Source organism: Peromyscus californicus, unplaced genomic scaffold, assembly GCF_007827085.1.
Source record: "Peromyscus californicus insignis strain IS unplaced genomic scaffold, ASM782708v3 Scaffold_18__1_contigs__length_77618521, whole genome shotgun sequence".
NCBI classification, from domain to species: domain Eukaryota; kingdom Metazoa; phylum Chordata; class Mammalia; order Rodentia; family Cricetidae; genus Peromyscus; species Peromyscus californicus.
The window spans coordinates 18,563,351-18,581,271 of record NW_026294480.1 but is presented as its reverse complement, the minus strand read 5'-3'; the positions used below and the strand labels follow the sequence as shown (position 1 = coordinate 18,581,271).

Genomic DNA, 17,921 nt, shown 5'->3' with positions numbered 1-17,921 from the left:
ATTTAATATATATACATATATTCTATGCATACTTAATATACATGCATATATACTTTTTAGCATTTTTATTTACCTACAAATTTTGACACTAAATTTCCTTTGATTTAATAACATATTTGAAAATACTTGATACTAGTTATTTTTTATTTCCATCTAACATGTCTCTAAGCATTATCTAAAGTATTCTGAGTTTGAACTGCACAGTTTATCTTGGCAAACAAAGTTTGCAAACATATACTATCTGTGCTTTCTGCATGTCAGTCCGTGATGGTTTGTGTCACCAGGCCCGTCATTTTGTTCTCATGATCTTTTACCTGAATTAAGTTTGCATTATTAGGGAAATGTGTGTACTTTGTTCTTTAAAAGACAAAAGAGATGAGACTAAAGCAGAAATTAACTTTTTTTTTCTCTTTTATAGGGACTTTAGCTATCTCGGTTAATTTTATAGTCATTTCAAGCTAATTCCTGATGAGAGGCCACTCAAGGGAGGGAAGATTTATTTTAGCTCACCATTTAATAGCAGGAAAAACAGGGTGGGTAGAACTTGCTTTATCCTACAGTTGGCCATGTCATGGCAAAAGGTGGGAAGCTGAGAGATGAAAACTTGAACTGGGAAATAGTTATAACCCTGGAACCTGGCCATGGAGATCTACTTCCACAGCCAAACCTCACTTCTTAAAAATTCCATGACCTACAGACCAGTGCTCCCAGCTGGGGGAATGATTTTAAGCACATTAACACATTCAACTATGATGCTTTGTCCTTGCCCCAACACACATATGTCTATTACATACTGCAATAGTGTGTTCAGCTCAATTTCACACTCCCCGTAATCTTAATGTTTAGAAGTCCAAAGTCTTTTCTAAGACTCATGACAATCATTTGACAGTGAACCTTGCTACAGAGAGGTATGATAGTATGCTTAGAATAGACAATGTTATGGAATTAATAGTCCACTTCCAAAAGTAGAAATGAAACCCTAGGAACAGTGAGCAAGGGAATCATGAAATCTTGGAGCTTCAAGTATGGAATGTGCGGTTCTTGGGCGGATTGTCTGACTGCAGCATCATTTGGTTGTCCTGCCTTGAAGCTCTCTTGCCTGTGGCACACGCATCATCTCAGTTTGTCCAGGTCCACTCCTTGCAGCTTTCCCCATGAATATTTCTTTATCATCATTAGTATTACTTAGTTTTTTTTTTTCATGTAATATTTGATTATATTCTTTCCAGTCTCCAAATCATCCCAGATCCTCCCATCACCATACCCACCTAAATTCAGGTTAGTTCTCTCTCTCCAAAGAAAATAAAAATGAAAATAAAATCCCACCAAACCACAACAATAAAAGCACAGAGAGAAACATAAAGTCTCTTTGTGTTAATCCATTATGCCCAGTGTCACTCCAATGGTATAATCTTACTTAAAGATTTCAATCATGAAGCCGGGCAGTGATGGTGCATGCCTTTAATCCCAGCACTCTGGAGGCAGAGCCAGGCAGATCTCTGTGAGTTCGAGGCCAGCCTGGTCTACAGAGTGAGATCTAGGACAAGCACCAAAACTACACAGAGAAACCCTGTCTTGAAAAAAAAAAAAAAAAAGATTTTATTAATGAGATAAATATAGTGTCATTTTTAGAGGGCTCTTAATTTTATTTGAGATGTAATAATTTTCATTGGTATTCTTCAGCTAAACATGACAGGAACTCATTAAACAAATTTGGATTATTTACTCATGTAAGACAACAATCCCAAGAGTCCTAAGGTTCTTAAAATGTAGAGTGATTGTCAGAGTATAAAATTTATATATCTTGAGATAAAGACATACCCGCCGGGCGGTGGTGGCGCACGCCTTTAATCCCAGCACTCGGGAGGCAGAGCCAGGCGGATCTCTGTGAGTTCGAGGCCAGCCTGGTCTCCAAAGCGAGTTCCAGGAAAGGCGCAAAGCTACACAGAGAAACCCTGTCTCAAAAAAAAAAAAAAAAAAAAAAAAAAAAAAAAAAAAAAAAAAAAAAAACCAAAAAAAAAAAAAAAAAAAAAAAAAAAACAAAATAGAAAGACATACCCTATAAAACATTTAAGAGAATAGCCATAGGAAAAAAAAAGTGGATAGTTTATCATTAAATCAACTTTAATTATTTTGAAATTATTATCGATTTCTTTGTTGAGTTTAAGCTAAGATACTCTTTGATAAACATTCAGATTTGGGTTGATGTAGCATATATGCAGACAAACTTGAAAAACTCTCCACAATGAAAGACATGTTTATTTTGAGTTATAGTTTCCTAGATATATATGATAAATATGAATATAGCATTTGACCGCTGTATATGGAGTTTAAAGTTCGTAGGGAGCATTGGCTATCCTCAGAGTATGACTTACTTTTTTTCATTACTATGATAAAATGCCTGAAAAGAAAACTTATCAAAGGAAGGGCTTACTTTTACCCAGAGTTCCATGAGCACACTCTCTGGTCCATATAGATAAAGCGGAAAAGCATGGAGGCAGATGAGCACCTCGTATCTGCAGTCAGGAAACAAAAAAGATGAACACTGATGCTCAAGTCTTTTCACTTTTTATTCATTTAAAACCCTGAGCCAGTGGGAAGGTGCTGCCAACATTCAAGATGAGTCTTTCTTCTTCAGTTAAGCCAATCTGGAATGTATCCACATGGACACACACAGAGACATTTTTCCATTTGGCTTTGCTTCCTAGTTAAGCTGATACTGAAGATGAACTAAATCTCTCCAATGACCTACAAAACAATATTACATAAATCCAAAATCACTGCATTAAATTGAATAACAATACTACAAAATTAAAGTGGAAATACATATTAAAACATGGTCTATGGTATATAATTTTTCTCTCACTCATATATAATTTGAAATTCTTTTCTTTTAAATGATACTCTGTCACTAAAGAAAGCAAACATATATGTGTTATGTTCTTAATATAGTATGTGACCATTCACATGATCAATATTGTATGCAGTACATATGTTATATGTGTGTGTGTGTGTGTGTGTGTGTGTGTGTGTGTGTGTGTGTGTAAATAAAAATTCCATTAAAGCCAGTTCTAACCAATTGAAACCTAACATAACTGAATTCACATTCAAATATAAGGAAGCTTAAGAATTGACAAAAATAAATCAAGGGTTTTGATGCAAAAAGTCCACAAGAGACTTAATATAATAATTATTTTTCTTTGTATGTCAAACCTACTTTGGATTTTTCTTTACCCATTGTCCTATTTTTTGTTGTTGTTGTTTTATTTTTTTTTTACATTTGTATTAAGAGATTTTCTATTCATTTTACATACCAACCACAGATTCCCCTGTTCTCCCTCCTCCTCCTCCCCAGCCTTCCCTCCAAACCCACCCCCCATTCCAACCTCCTCCAAGGCAAGGTCTCCCCTGGGGAGTCAGTAGAGCCTAGTACATTTGAGGCAGATCCAAGTCCCTCCTTTCTGCACCAAGGCTGCAAAGTGTCTCACCATAGGCACTAGGCTCCAAAAAGCCAGCTAATGCACTAGGAACTCGTCCCGGTCCCACTCCCTGGGGGCCCCCTATACAGTTCAAGCTAAACAACTGTCTCACTTATCCAGAGGGCCTAGTCCAGTACCATAGGGGCTCCTCAGCTATTGGTCCACAGTTCATGTGTTTCTACTAGTTTGGCTAGTTGTCTCTGTGCTTTTTCCAGTCATGGTCTTGATATCCCTTGCTCATAGAGTCCGTCTTCTCTCTCATCTATGGGACTCCTGGAGCTCTGCCTGGGACCCGACCATGGATCTCTGCATCTTCTTCCATCCGTCACTGGCTGAGGGGTCTATGATGACAGTTAGGGTATTTAGCCATCCAATCACCAAAGAAGGCCAGGTCAGGCACCCTCTCGACTATTGCCAGTAGTCTGTGGTAAGTCATCCTTGTGGATTCCTGGGAACCTCGCTAGCACTCTGTTTCTTCCTATTCCCATGGTATCTTCATTTATCATGGTATCTCTTTCCTTTTTCTCCCACTCTGTTCCCATTCCAGCTCAAACCTCTCACTCCCCTAAACTCTCATTTCCCATCTCTTGCCTTCCTTTATCCACCCTCACCCCCAGTTTGCTCATGCAGATCTCATCCATTTCTCATCACTGGGCAATCCATGTGTCCTTCCTAGGGTCCTCTTTACTAGCCAGCTTCCCTGGAGCTGTGGGTTGCAGTCTGGTTATCCTTTGCTTTATGTCTAGTATCTACTTATGAGTGAGTACATACCATCTTTGTCCTTCTGAGTCTGGGTCTAGTTCCATCCGTTTGCCTGCAAACCTCATGATGTCCTTGTTTTTCTCTGCTGAGTAGTACTCCATTGTGTATATGTGACACATTTTCTTTATCCATTCTTCAGTTGAGGGGCATATAGGTTGTTTTTAGTTTCTGGCTATTACAAAAAATGCTGCTATGAACATAGTTGAGCACGTTTCCTTGTGATATGATTGAGCATTCCTTGGGTATATGCCCAAGAGTGGTATAGCTGGGTCTTGAGGAAGATTGATTCCCAATTTTCTGAGAAACTGCCATACTGATTGCCAATGTGGCTGTACAAGTTTGCATTCCCACCAACAGTGTAGGAGTATTCCCCTTGCTCCACATCCTCTAACGGCCTCTACAGTACATATCAGAGAGTAATAGAGGAATGATCTCTTGATACTTATATCCAATTAAAGAAAAGTTCTCATTTTAATCCAGGTTTTTTATTGATACAGAGTTATAGGATTATTGAACATTTGCAAGTCTGTGTCTTGAGGAGTGTAAATTCCACATGGACAGACACTTTGTTCTATTATAAAGACAAAAAACAACAGTCAATGAAACAAACTGGTGTAGCATATTTTACATTATTTTTATTATAATTAGCGTGTCTACATTTCTAACAACGTAAGTCAGTGGTTCTCAACCTGTGGGTTATGACCTCAAAAAGACCATTGGAAAACACAGTTATTAACATTACAATTGATAAGAAGAGTGAAATTACAATTGTTAATTTTTTGATTCGTGCTCACCACAGAATTTAAAAAATAAGGTCCAGAGAATATTAATTGTATGTTCATAACTTGTTGAGAACTCGATGTCACCAACCAGGAACAATTTCAATTGTCCTTGTTCCCAATTTAGGCTTCATGTAACTTGTATTCTTGATACTTCCTAACTTTCTGTAGGTGTTGTTAAAGGATGTAACATCAGTCAGTGTTACTTTACTGAAAAGTGTTGTCTTGTGTTCCAATCACCTTTCATTTCTCATAAACCAACATTTTAGTTGTAACACAGATATGCTAACAAAAAATTACTACTAGTGGAAAGTTCACACTTTACACCAAAACACATTTAGAATAAAATGATTTAGGATATTTCCATATCTTTTCAAAATTGTGTCTACTTGTCTTTACTCAGTTCTTGAAATAAAATAAAAGCTCAGTAAAAGAATATTATAGGGTATAGTGGTTCAATTCAATGTCATTTCTATATATTTTGGAATGTATGATCACACATTTTTAGCTTATTTCCATATGGTAGTTAACTAACATTATTCTTAGAATAATTCTCATTATTTATTCCTTAAATTTATAAATGTTGCCTGAAATTTATTAAATAACCGCAATTTACCATATAAATCTTATGTCTTGCAAAAACCAGCCAAAGATTAAGTAGTAATAATGAGAAGAAAATGGATATGAGCTCAGTAATTCTGTATCCTTTTTATAATAGCCAGCAAAGTTTGAAAACAATTTCAAATACAGCAATCAAAATTTTCTTGATTTTTTTTCAATAATTTATTACTTTACTGCTTGATTATCATTTGAAATTACAAATGATTATCCTCTTAAAATGATGCCTGTTTTAAATATAGACTATGTTTTAACTGCCTTTGCTATGCTATTTTGATAACATAAGGTCAAAATGAAAACTCTAAATCATGATAAAGAAATCTTTGATATAAACCAAAAACAATGGTTTGCTTAACTTAATAGTCAACTTAACTCAATAATAAATAGTGTCCTTCCTACAGGCTCTAAACATATTTTTTTAAAGAAGTTGTATAATTTTGCTTAGTGCTATTATTGCAGGTGGCAGTGTATAATTAGAGTTATTCATTTAAGTTCACAGTTCCTTGCAATAAAGAGCAGAGGTACATTAAAAATCAATATATAAGTATTCCACAGTGACTATAGGCCTCGTTTCTTCAGGTGATTATTATATTGTAAAATGTTCCTCCTTTAAGAACATAAATCAGGGCTTGAACTATTTGGTATTGGCTTAATCTGTTTCATTGCTCAATGAACTTATTTCCTAGATACATTCATATCTTGTTTTAATTTATTTTCTTAAGTTTAATTGAAAATTCTAACAGAACAGTAATTATCATCAGTTGAAACTTTAATATTTTTGTGTTGAAATTCCAATGTCCAGAAGTCAAACTCAAAATGATTACTGATGGATAATCTAATCCTTACAGTCAAATACATGCCATTCAAAGTCTAGGAAATTTTCAACAATCCAAAAATCATGAACTTCTAGAAAACTTGACATTTAGTCCTCATTTTTAATAAGAAATAGTTTTGTACTCAAAGAGCCAATGATTGTATATAAATAATGTCAAACATAAAAGCAAGTTTCTATCCAAAGTAGATTACTTTAATCCAATGTTAGTAGATGAGATATAATTGATTTTGCCACTATTTCACTCAAAATATATGTGCTATTAGTGCAAATGTGTATAAGAACATTATGATAGTTCATATGCATAATATGTATGTGTATTGATATGTTAGTATGATGTGAACAAATTTAACGGGCACTGAGTGTCTACTTAAGTAAAGGCCATAAATAGTACATATTAAGTTGAAGTCTCCTAAGTGTTCTTTTTCTTGCTCACTCCATCAGAGTATGCTTCAAATGTGCAGTTTTAAAATATCATGTTCCTGATCCAGTCAGAGTTGATAGAATCTATGTCTCAGGAAGCCTCTCTTGGTCCAATGAGAGGTAGCAAATTCTATATTTCAGAAAGCTACTCTTGGTCTAATGAGGGCTGGCAGATTCCCTGTCTCGGGAGGTTACTCTTGGTCCAATGAGAGGTGGCAGTTTGGTTTCCTTGACTCAGGAAGTTGCTGCAGTCTCAGGTGGATGGGTATTGGGCAGAGTGTATAGATTGCAGGGTCCGGTGGGGAGTTTTGGTGAGGAGGGGCCTTCCCACAGGAGTTTTGCCTGCTGGTCGGCAACTGGGACAGAGTTGGAGTCCAATCAACAGGAGTCCAATCGAAGAGAGAGAGGAGGGATTATATGAGCAAGAGAAATTGAGACCATGATCGGAAAAAGTACAGAGACAACTAGCCAAACTAGTGGAAACACATGAACTGTGTATCAATAGCTGGGGAGCCCCCATGGTACTGGACTAGGACCTCTGAATAAGTGAGACAGTCATTTAGCTTGAACTGTTTAGGGGGCCCCCAGGCAGTGAGACCAGAACTTGTCCTTAGTGCATGAATTGTCTTTTTGGAACCTAGTGCCTATGGTCAGACAATTTGCTCAGCCTTGGTTCAGGGAGGAGGGGCTTGGACCTGCCTCAGCTGAATGTACCAGGCTCTGCTGACTCCCCAGGGGAGACTTTGCCTTGGAGGAGGTGGGAATGGGGGGTGAGTTTGGGAGGAATGCTGGGGAGTGGAAGGAGGGAGGACAGGGGAATCCGTGGTTGATATTTAAAAGGAATAAAAAAAAATCTCTTTTTTTTAACATTGTGGTTTAATAACCTCCATTTTTAAATGCAAATTTTGGTCTGTTTTAACATAAGGTACCAAAAACTTCTCAGTAGGCTAATCATCTAGAGACAGCTGCATATTTGAGAGTGCTGCCTAATAGTAATGAAAGCTGAAAGATATATTATAGATGTATAATACAGAATCAGTATATAAGCTTATCAAAAACACATAGATATTATGTAAGATTTAAAAATCATTTGAATATATTGCATGTAACATTAAAATAGTTTAAAAATGGAAAGTTTTTCCCCAAAAGAATCACAGTTAATAATCTAAAACACAAAACAACAAGCCCCAAAGGAGTCATTGGTGAAGGCTATCACACATCTAAGGAAAAATTTATATCAACTTCATGTAATCTCTTTCAGAGGATAGAAGAGGAAACACTTTATATCTCATTCTGTCTTGAATGGGTTATTCTAACAGCAAGCCTGGAGACACTAGAAGCAAAGAAAATCACAGGCCAGTATCTCTTATAAACACAGACACAAAAATTCCTAGCAGTGTGTTAGAAGTTGAATCCAATAGCAACAAAAATAATTATGCAACATGAACATGTAAGATTTTTTGCAAGGATGCAGAACCAGTCTAACTCACAAGAAAATCAATTTATATAATCCACCACATCAACAAGCTAAAAAGAAAACCACATGATTGTATCAATAGATGTGGTAAAGACATCAGTTGAAATCTAATGCTCATTCATGATGAAGTAAAAAATTCAGTAAAACTAGGACTTGAGGGAAACTTCCTCAACTAGATGAAGAATGTCTGCAAAATACCTATAACTAACATCATGCTCAATGACAAAGAGCTCAGAGCTTAAGGAAGATCATGAAGAAGGCAAAGGCAGCTTTACTCTTGACCCTTCCTTCAAGAAGATACTGGAAATAAAAACTACAATAGAACAAGGAACGGAAATAAAAGGTATAAGGAAGGAAAGAAAGAAAACTATCTTTGTTAAGAGGTGATACATCATTTATGCAGGAAATGGAAAGGAACTGACCAACCATCTCTGGAACCAGAGTGAGTGATAATCCCAAGACTGAAAAACACAAGGATTATCTGTAAAAGTCAACTGATTTCCTAAATATCAGTGATGAATGGGTGGAATTTGAAATGTAAACTACACAATATCAACTATTAAAAAAACCCTCAATAAAATTTAGGCATAATTATAAGAAAATAGAAACAGCATATAGACTAGAAAAATCACAAAACTCATTAAGGAATAAATAAATAAAGAGACCTTCTATATTCACAGACAGGAAGACAGTGTCATCAGTATGTCAGTTCCTTCTAGAATGATGTCATCTCAGTCACCATCTTAACAAATTAGCTTGTGAATATTGACAAATTGATTGTAAAATGGAGAAGTTTCATGTTAGTCAATACAGCATCAATGGAGGACAATGTTAGAGGATTTATACTACCCAAGTTCAAGACCAAGGGATATAGTAGCTAAATTCCTCATGATCTGTGTGCCAAACAATCTTTCACAACAGACCACAGACAGACTACTGGAGCAAGGGTGTCTGATAACAAAGGAGGAACAAATTGACAGGCCCACTGCACATAGCAAACAATGTTGATAATGGGAGGGTTTTGCAGGAATAAGGCCCACTGTACATAGCAAGCAATGTTGATAATGGGAGGTCTGTGCAGGGATAAAAGGGCTTCTCTGCACCATCCCCTTCATTTTCCAATGAACCTGAAAGTACTCTGAAAAATTGTCCAGAGAGGAAAAGGATGAGGCAGAGGACAGGGACAGGAGAATCCAGAAGAAGGGGAGGACAGGAGGGAGGACAGGGGAATCTGTGGTTGATATGTAAAGTGAATAGAAAATCTCTTAATAAAAATAATAATAATCATGTTCCACCAATTTGCCACATAATGTGTCTCCGTTCCTACAAACTGTCTTTGCAATTCAACATACTCCATTTATCATTTATCTTTGATCTGTACTTACAAATGTAGTTGAGTTTCTCACAGATTCATGGCTACACAAATCCTTTGCAAGTATGCAGATATTTATTCATCCTCTATTGCTTTATTGGCTGATTTGTCTTTTCTACCTATACTAGAAACTAGTTTATAAAGTTCTATGCATACCTTTGTGTACATCAGTAAACAGTTTTAGAAAGTATAAAAGAGAATTTTGTGTGTAGCCTCTGACCATGGTTAAATGATTATACTTTACAATCACTCTTATGCTTGATCAGCCAAATTATCCTTTCTTCTTCATTTGCTACATTCTCCCAAACTTGGAAACTATGTTCTTTGTCAGTATGAAAGATGTTGTAATATACCCTGCTATTGTTTTCTCTTTAAATTCTCCCATTTGTAGTAAAATTTACATGTCTTTCAGGAATTTATTGATCATTCTATTTACCACTTTGTTATAACTTCCTTCTGTTGCTATGATGAAACACTATGACCAAAAGTAAATTGGGGGAAGAAAGGATTTATTTCAGCTCACAAGTTTTAGTTCGCCTGTGAGGTAAGTCAGGGAAGGAGCTAAAGCTGGGACTTGAAGAAGAAGAAAAAAAAAAAAAAAAGAAAAAAACCAAGAAGACAGCTGCTTGCTGGCTGTTTCGGCTCATTCCTATCTTGTTTTCCTATATAGTCCATGACCACCTGCTCAAGAAATAGTGCCACTCACCATGAGGTGAGCACTCCTCCATCAGTTAATACATAAACAAATCTCCCATAGATATTTACGAAGCCAACTGTTTCTAGGAAATTCCGCAATGGAATTGGGTTCTCTTATACAGTAGCCTCTATCACATTAACAAATAAAGCTAAGCAGGGTATAGTTTGTCAAAGATCATCTCATACTTTTAGCCATTTCAAATACTTTCAATATTTAATTTTTACATTTGCAAAATACTCTAAGCATTTTGTTATATAATCTCTTATACTAATGTTTTATATTCAAGGTAGTTCACTTTTGGAGGGAATTTTTCTGGCCTATATATTACATTTAAAGAATTATGCATATTTTAAGTGCATGAACTTTATTATCTTTCTGCCTTATACTTTTTAAAGGTGACTTTTATCCATGTCTGCATTACACACAGAACTTTCTGGAATATATGATTGTAAAATTAGATCAAACTTGTTCTACAAATTGAATTGTCTTAGATTTTTAGATTTAAATCATTGGTGTGTTAGGTGCTTAACATTCTCTGATGTTTAAATGATGAAAAAAGTGAGACATTTAATTATTTTACTCTGTATTAATTGTAAATTAGATTTATATCTAGCATGTTCTGACAACAATATGGCATTTAAATACATTATTGTAATATTTCTAAAGTTTATGTATTTTATAGCCCCACATTTAACACCAGTATTTTCTATACCTATCAATTTTACCTATTTTGACTATGTATGAATATATATGTGTGTGTATATATATATATATATATATATATACACAATACAATATAAAACTCAACAATTTTATAAAAGGTTCACATATAATAGTCAATCTTATAAGCATCCTGGTTTTTTTAATTCATAAATAATTTGCAGAGTAAGAGCCTAATAAGGAATCCTTACGCATACCCTCTGGGAAAAGAGAATTTCTGTAACATTTGATAAGAATATTGGCAAGGAGAGACACAATCAAGGGCTTCCACATTTCACCAAATCAACTTAACTCTCCAAATATATTGTTCTTATATTACATTATAAAAGTAAATTATTCTTATGCCTCCTTGGGAGTAAAAGACCATGGACCTCTCTTTTAAGCATCTTCTTTTTAGAGTATGAATCTGGAAAAAGGTTAAATGAGCTACTACATAAAATTAGGGAATGATCTGACTAAAGCAAACTTGATAAATTCCAATAGAATAAGTTCAAAACTTGTGTGGAAAGGTGATTGGTACGTTTTTGTGCTTTCAGGATTTCACATTAGACAGTGTTGCAGATTTTGACATTGTTTAACTAATTAGATAAACAGAATCACGCTTATGGGTAAAGTATGACTTTGCAACAAACCATTTTAATGTTATTTTACATATGAATATTTCAGTATAAATTACCACAATAGCTTGGGCTAATATATGTGGGTAGTGAATGCTTCTGATCAATTGGGTTATTTCAAGCAAAGAAAAGTATGTTACATTATTATATTCTGTCCTATACTGTTACTTAAATGAAATGCAAGATGTCATAACTGTATAAATTAACAAATTGAGAAATCTACAACATGATTTTCAGTTTTTAACTTTTTTTCTTTGAGTCATGCAAAGTTATTTTTACATGTTGAAATTTTTGAGACAGAATCTCATTGTGTATCTATGGCTGGCCTAGAACTCATTCTGTAGACCAAGTTGGCCACAAACAAGAGATCTGTCTGCCTCTACTTCCTGACTGCTGGGATTAAAGATAAGGACTCCATGCTTGATACTATTGGATATTATCTTATTTATAGATTCTTAGATTATTAGATTTTTCACAGTTTCACAACATGAAAAAGTTTAATAGGAAAACAACTCTCAATGACATAAATATGTTAAGCTAAGTTTATCAGACCTCTACTAGTGAGATAGAATATCAACATGATATATTTTCATTAGAACATAAATGCAAGTATGGATTCTTTTAGTGTTTTGTGCTTTTATTTTTCATGAATCTAGACTCAACTATTTTAAAGACATTCATATGATGGAAAATCTTTGGATCTGAGATAAACTCATAACCTAATAGTTTAGGATTTATGTGCAGGAAAACAAAATTTGGAAAGGTGCTGAAGGAGGTCACAAGAGCTCAGCTGTGATCTAGAAAGCAAATTGCTTGCACAGATAACTGTAGACTTAAACAAAAAGGTTGTTTGCTCTTATGATGAACATTTTATCAAGATTTATTTATTTACAGAGATTTCCTGAAGCAAACAATAAATGATTAGTTGACTTTCTTATCTTCTTGGAAGGAAATCTCTAGAGAAAATGCCTGAATCAGTTTGATTAACGTGATCTTAGTGCTCAGTCCTGATCATGGAGCTTTGTGGATTAAAATAAGGTGGCCTCCTCTATAAACGTCATGACATAACTCTTAGCTGCACTAACAAGTTATGTTGAAGTATAAACAATTGTCAGAAAATGAATTGTGCATCTGCATTTTTAGTAAGACAAAATGCATTGTATCAAATTATTTAAATAAATAAATATTATAGTCTAAAAAACAATGTTAGGAGTCATCACACATTTGCGTATATGCACGTATGCAAACACACATAGTAAGTTACTCTGTAGTGTGTAAGCTAATATGGAGAAAACTTGATTAACATTGATTGACTAGCTGTTAGAAATAGAGCATTGTGATTCTCTGGGTGTACCAATTTATCTTTGTAAATTAGAATATTAGAGTCCTTACTCCTTAAGAGTTTTTTATAGCAATTCATGTATTAAGAAAATAATTGTATTGATCATTTATCAAACAAAGTGGACTTAAACTTTATCCATTTAAAATTGTAAGCTCACACTATAACAAGTCTATTAAAAATATGTCATAATATGCATTTATGTATTCAAAATAACTTGAAATTCTATATAGTAATTATTTACAGAAATGTATGTTGTGATGGGCACAGGTGTCTGCATTTTAACAATTTTATGAATAAATTCCCTTTATTTTCATTAATTTTAGGCCTTGTATTTGTGATTAACTGTAAGTTCAACTAAAGAAATAGCTTTGAGGCATTTGAGTCACTTTTTAAGGTATCAATAGTCCTGATAGAAAAGTTTTTTTCTTGGAGCAATTACTGTTGTAATTGGCAAATTCCTTGTCAAGAACTGAATTAGACAGTTAAATATTTATCAGCTTACATCTCTAGTGTCAGGTATAAGTAATAAAGTCTCTTTTGAGTGGTAACTTCATAGCAGATTTAGCATCAGAGTTTCAGGGTGAGTATGGTTCATTTACATCATATGTGTCTAGGTAAGTTCTGCTTAGAGAAGAATAGAAATACTTCTAGAAAATAGAAAGATACACCAGTGAGATACTGAAAATATTCTGGAAAAACTTTTAATTCAACTTGACAGAAATTCACATAGCAATTAATATTGCATATAATTAACATATATAATTGCTACACATTAAGCACAGGCATGCTTTGAAAAACGTGTCCTTTAATATCTTTGAAAACTATTATTTCACTGGGAACTTCTGGTTCTTTTCTAAAATGAGAAAAATGAATTGCTTTCAACAGCTTTTTTGAAGATTTAGAAGAGGTGAAACATGTGAAAAATCTTTTAAATATGAAATAATATGAGTGGAAAGCCCAGCTCATAAATCAGGGAGCAGGGGATTTCTTCAGTCTTTAAGCACAGCGGAGTGTCAATTGAGTTCTCAGGACTGTGTCACCTGGAGTCATTGGAGATGGAGATGTGTGTGAAAACAAATGACAAATCAGGTACTTCCAGAGTATCACTCATTAGGAAGTGAAAATAAATATCAATAAATGTAATAAGCACAATTATTTCCAAGGAATGACTAAATGTAATGAGTTCTACTTGTGAAAATATATTAAAATATACAGCATGCTATCAAAACTACTGATATTTGCATGAATAACAAGGTTTTAATTTTAATTTTGTACATGAGACAAAAATCATCACCCATTAAAATACAACAATTTTTTATTGTTTCTGTATGTTGTGTGCATCTAAATATTTCTTGCAAACACATATTATTATAACTCAGCTTTAGGTCTTGTAAACACCCTCTGTCAGTTACTAAAATGCAAGCATTTGCAAAGTTCATGTGCTTAGATAGTGAAGTAGTTCCCCTCTGACAATTATGGACCAACATATCTGATTTGTTAATTTTTCATTCCTTCAGTTTTCAAATACTCACTGAGCACCTGCTTTTGTTAGACATTGCTTAGCACTGAGAATGTCATGATTAACACACAAGAATTTTTTTGAATCATGACCCTTATCTATGTAGAGTCTATCATTAATTAAAACTGAGTTGTGTTGGCAATTCTAATTATGGTTGATGTTTGAAAACTGTTGCTCCAGCTGTCTGCTTTTCAGAATGCTACCAGAATATAAACGCTACAAACCAATTTTTATTTACTAACACGAGGGCTGGGTCAATTTGTTTAGGTTACAATAACCAGATATTTTTTCAAAAATTGTCTGGATCCTGCTTTAAAAGTACATTGTAGGCAAACCTTTATAACAATTCTCTGAATACAGAATGCTCATCTAATCCATTGAATGCCTGAGAATGGAGTCTGGCTTCCTTCTGTGGGATCAGACAACCATTTGATTTGAACTGTACCATCAACATTTCTGTGAATTTCCAGTTTTACAGCTCACTGTCCAGAGCTTGAGTTCATCAGCCCACAAAATTGAGTCAATTAATTCCCAGACATAACTTTCAGAGCACAGAATGACATGTCCGGATCCAAGTGATTCTGTTTCTCAGAAAAACCTGACTGAAACAACGGAAAATGCTAATTCAAGAGGCTTAAACATAGTATAGAAAGGTTAAAGTATACATAGAAATTTAGAAATGAATTTAGGCAATTCAGCTGTAGATTATATAGAATTAATGGTACGCATGCTGGTTTTAGATTGACAGTGAGAGGAAAGACTACTTAGGCAAGTGCTCTTAAATAATCATTTGGTCATGACAAATAAGCTGCCTTGTTGGTTCCATATCTTCAAGAAGTTTCCTCTATATTTAAAAAAAAAAAGATTTTTAAAAAGCAAGTTTTGTTTTTTCCTAATCCTAGTGCTTCTAGGCCCTAAAATTGTAAAATGAAAAACATTTTCCTATAAACATTTAGAGTACAATCAAGGAAATTTGTCTTTAAAAGGAAACTGTATATGCCTATAGACGAGATTGAAGAAAAGTTATAGGAGAGGTAAAATAAGCCTTAGTAGAATTTTCTTTCTTTCTTCCTTCCTTCCTGCTTGCCTGCCGCCTGTCTTTCTTTCTTTCTTTCTTTCTTTCTTTCTTTCTTTCTTTCTTTCTTTCTTTCTTTCTTTCTTTCTCTCTCTTTCTTTCTTTCCTTCCTTCCTTCTTTCTTTATTCCTTTTCTTTCTTTCTCTCTTCTTTCTTTTCTTTTTTGTTGTTGTTGTATAATCTTTGAAATGAATGTAAGAGTATTTTTGTTTTGTTTTGTCTTTCAAACACCACAAAGTCTTTCCCAGTTTTGATTGCAGCACATCTGAATGTACAAGTTGTTTGTATTCTTTGACTCTGAGTTTTCTTGTCTTTCAGGTGGCATCCTGCTTAGGTGTGACTTCAATAATTTCTTATGTGAGTTCCTTAAAGAGTTAAAAAAATAATATGAACACCTACTCTGCAGACAGGTGCTGTGGAACTATGCCCTTAGGCATGAATATTCATTTACATTTTATAACTATATATATATATATATATATATATATATATATATATATATATGCATATGAGACCCTCACAAGATTGTATCTTCTGTATTTCTCTCCCCCATTGAACTCTGGAATGCTTTAACTGGACTATAAGGGCCTATATTCCTGAGGATATACAAGCAGTAAGCAGTAAGCAGTTTTGTGGAGAGGTGTACTTTTCTTTCATAGTATAGCTATTTATGACTTGTCCATATTCTAGCAAATAACCCCTCACAATGTGGATGTTAGTAATCCCAGTTAAACTAATAAAGTCACCCAAGCTGATTTGCTTGAAATCCTTTATTTGGTCTGCTGTCATCCTATTCCCCAGAAATAGAGACAGACTGTAGATGAGTTTCTAAATGATCTTATTAAATAAAACAAAAACAAAAACACAGAGCCAAATATAGGGGTGAAAGCTTTAGAGAGATCAGGGAAATAGGGAAAGCCACCAGCAAACCTTACCTCACCAACGCTGCAGCTTCTAAATGCAAATTACTTCCTGTCTACCCATGCACATACGCCTTGCTGTTCTGACATCTGATTTGGTCTCTCTGTTCAGCTACATCACTTCCTCTTCCTACACAACTCTGTCACTTCCTATCTGTCTGTACAGACCTCCAGACCTCCATGGTTAACTAGTTATGGAATTTAAGGTGTGTGTCACCACACCTGGCTCGGCTCTGTTTCCACTGTGGCTTTGAACACACAGAGAGGCTGCCTGCCAAGTGATAGGATTAAAGGTGTGTGCTATTATTGCATGACTTCTGTGTTGTGGCTGGCTTTTTCCTCTGATCTCTAGGCAAGCTTTATTTATAAATAAATAAATAAAATTTCACCACATTTCAGCACAAATAACATATCACCACAACAGACTCCTACAGAAAACTCATGCAATGCAGAAGCACATGAAAATGGAGAAATGTTGACAATATAGTCCAAAGCAGTTGCCAAACAAAACATCATCAGTCAAGTTCCAAGCCAACCGGAAGTGAGAAGGGAGTACCAGGCTAGTCAGAGCTACATGGTTTATCAATAATCCACTTTATTTTGTTTACTGTTACTGTCATATTGATAACAAAGGTTGAGATTCCCAATGGCTTTGTTTAATCAGCTACACAGAGCACAGGAGTAAATATATGTTAGCAAGAGTAAATATATTATAGAGAACTGTGAGTACCATCATAAGGGCAAAGCAAAATATACTCTATACATGTTTAAATTCTTAAAGAGTAAATAAAAACATTATAAACAAAAGGTAAAGGGGAAGAGTTCATCAAAGACCAAGAGGGAATTTCAAGGGCTTCTTATAGGAATCTATTATCAACTCATTAGTAGAGACTGTACCTGGGAAGTCTAGTTTATTTTACTGGATGGTTTTGTAATTACCATTACATGCACTGGTATATAAAGTCCTTGGTAAAAGTTTTAGTTCAACCTCATGTGTGAAGAACCCTGTTGTTTAATTAAATTTCTTTCATTTTACATACCATCCCCATTTCTCCTTCTCTCCCTATCTCCTGCCACCCACCTCCTCTCCATCCCACCACCAATCTACTCCTCAGAGGGGATAAAGCCTCCCTTGGGTAGTCAACAAAGTCTGGCATATCAAGTTGAGGCAGAATCTAGCCCCTGCCCGCTGCTTCAAGGCTGAGCAAGGTATCCTACCATAGGGGGTGGGCTCCAAAAAGCCAGCTCATGTACCTGGTATAAGTCCTGGTTCCACTGCCAGGGGCCGC

General features: G+C 34.9%; 1 protein-coding gene across 5 annotated transcripts in view; it reads left to right on the top strand.

Annotated features, from left to right (window-relative positions):
- Cdh12 (cadherin 12) overlaps window positions 1–17,921 on the top strand; it is a 988,903-nt gene that overhangs the window by 78,467 nt on the left and 892,515 nt on the right. The window lies entirely within an intron of this gene.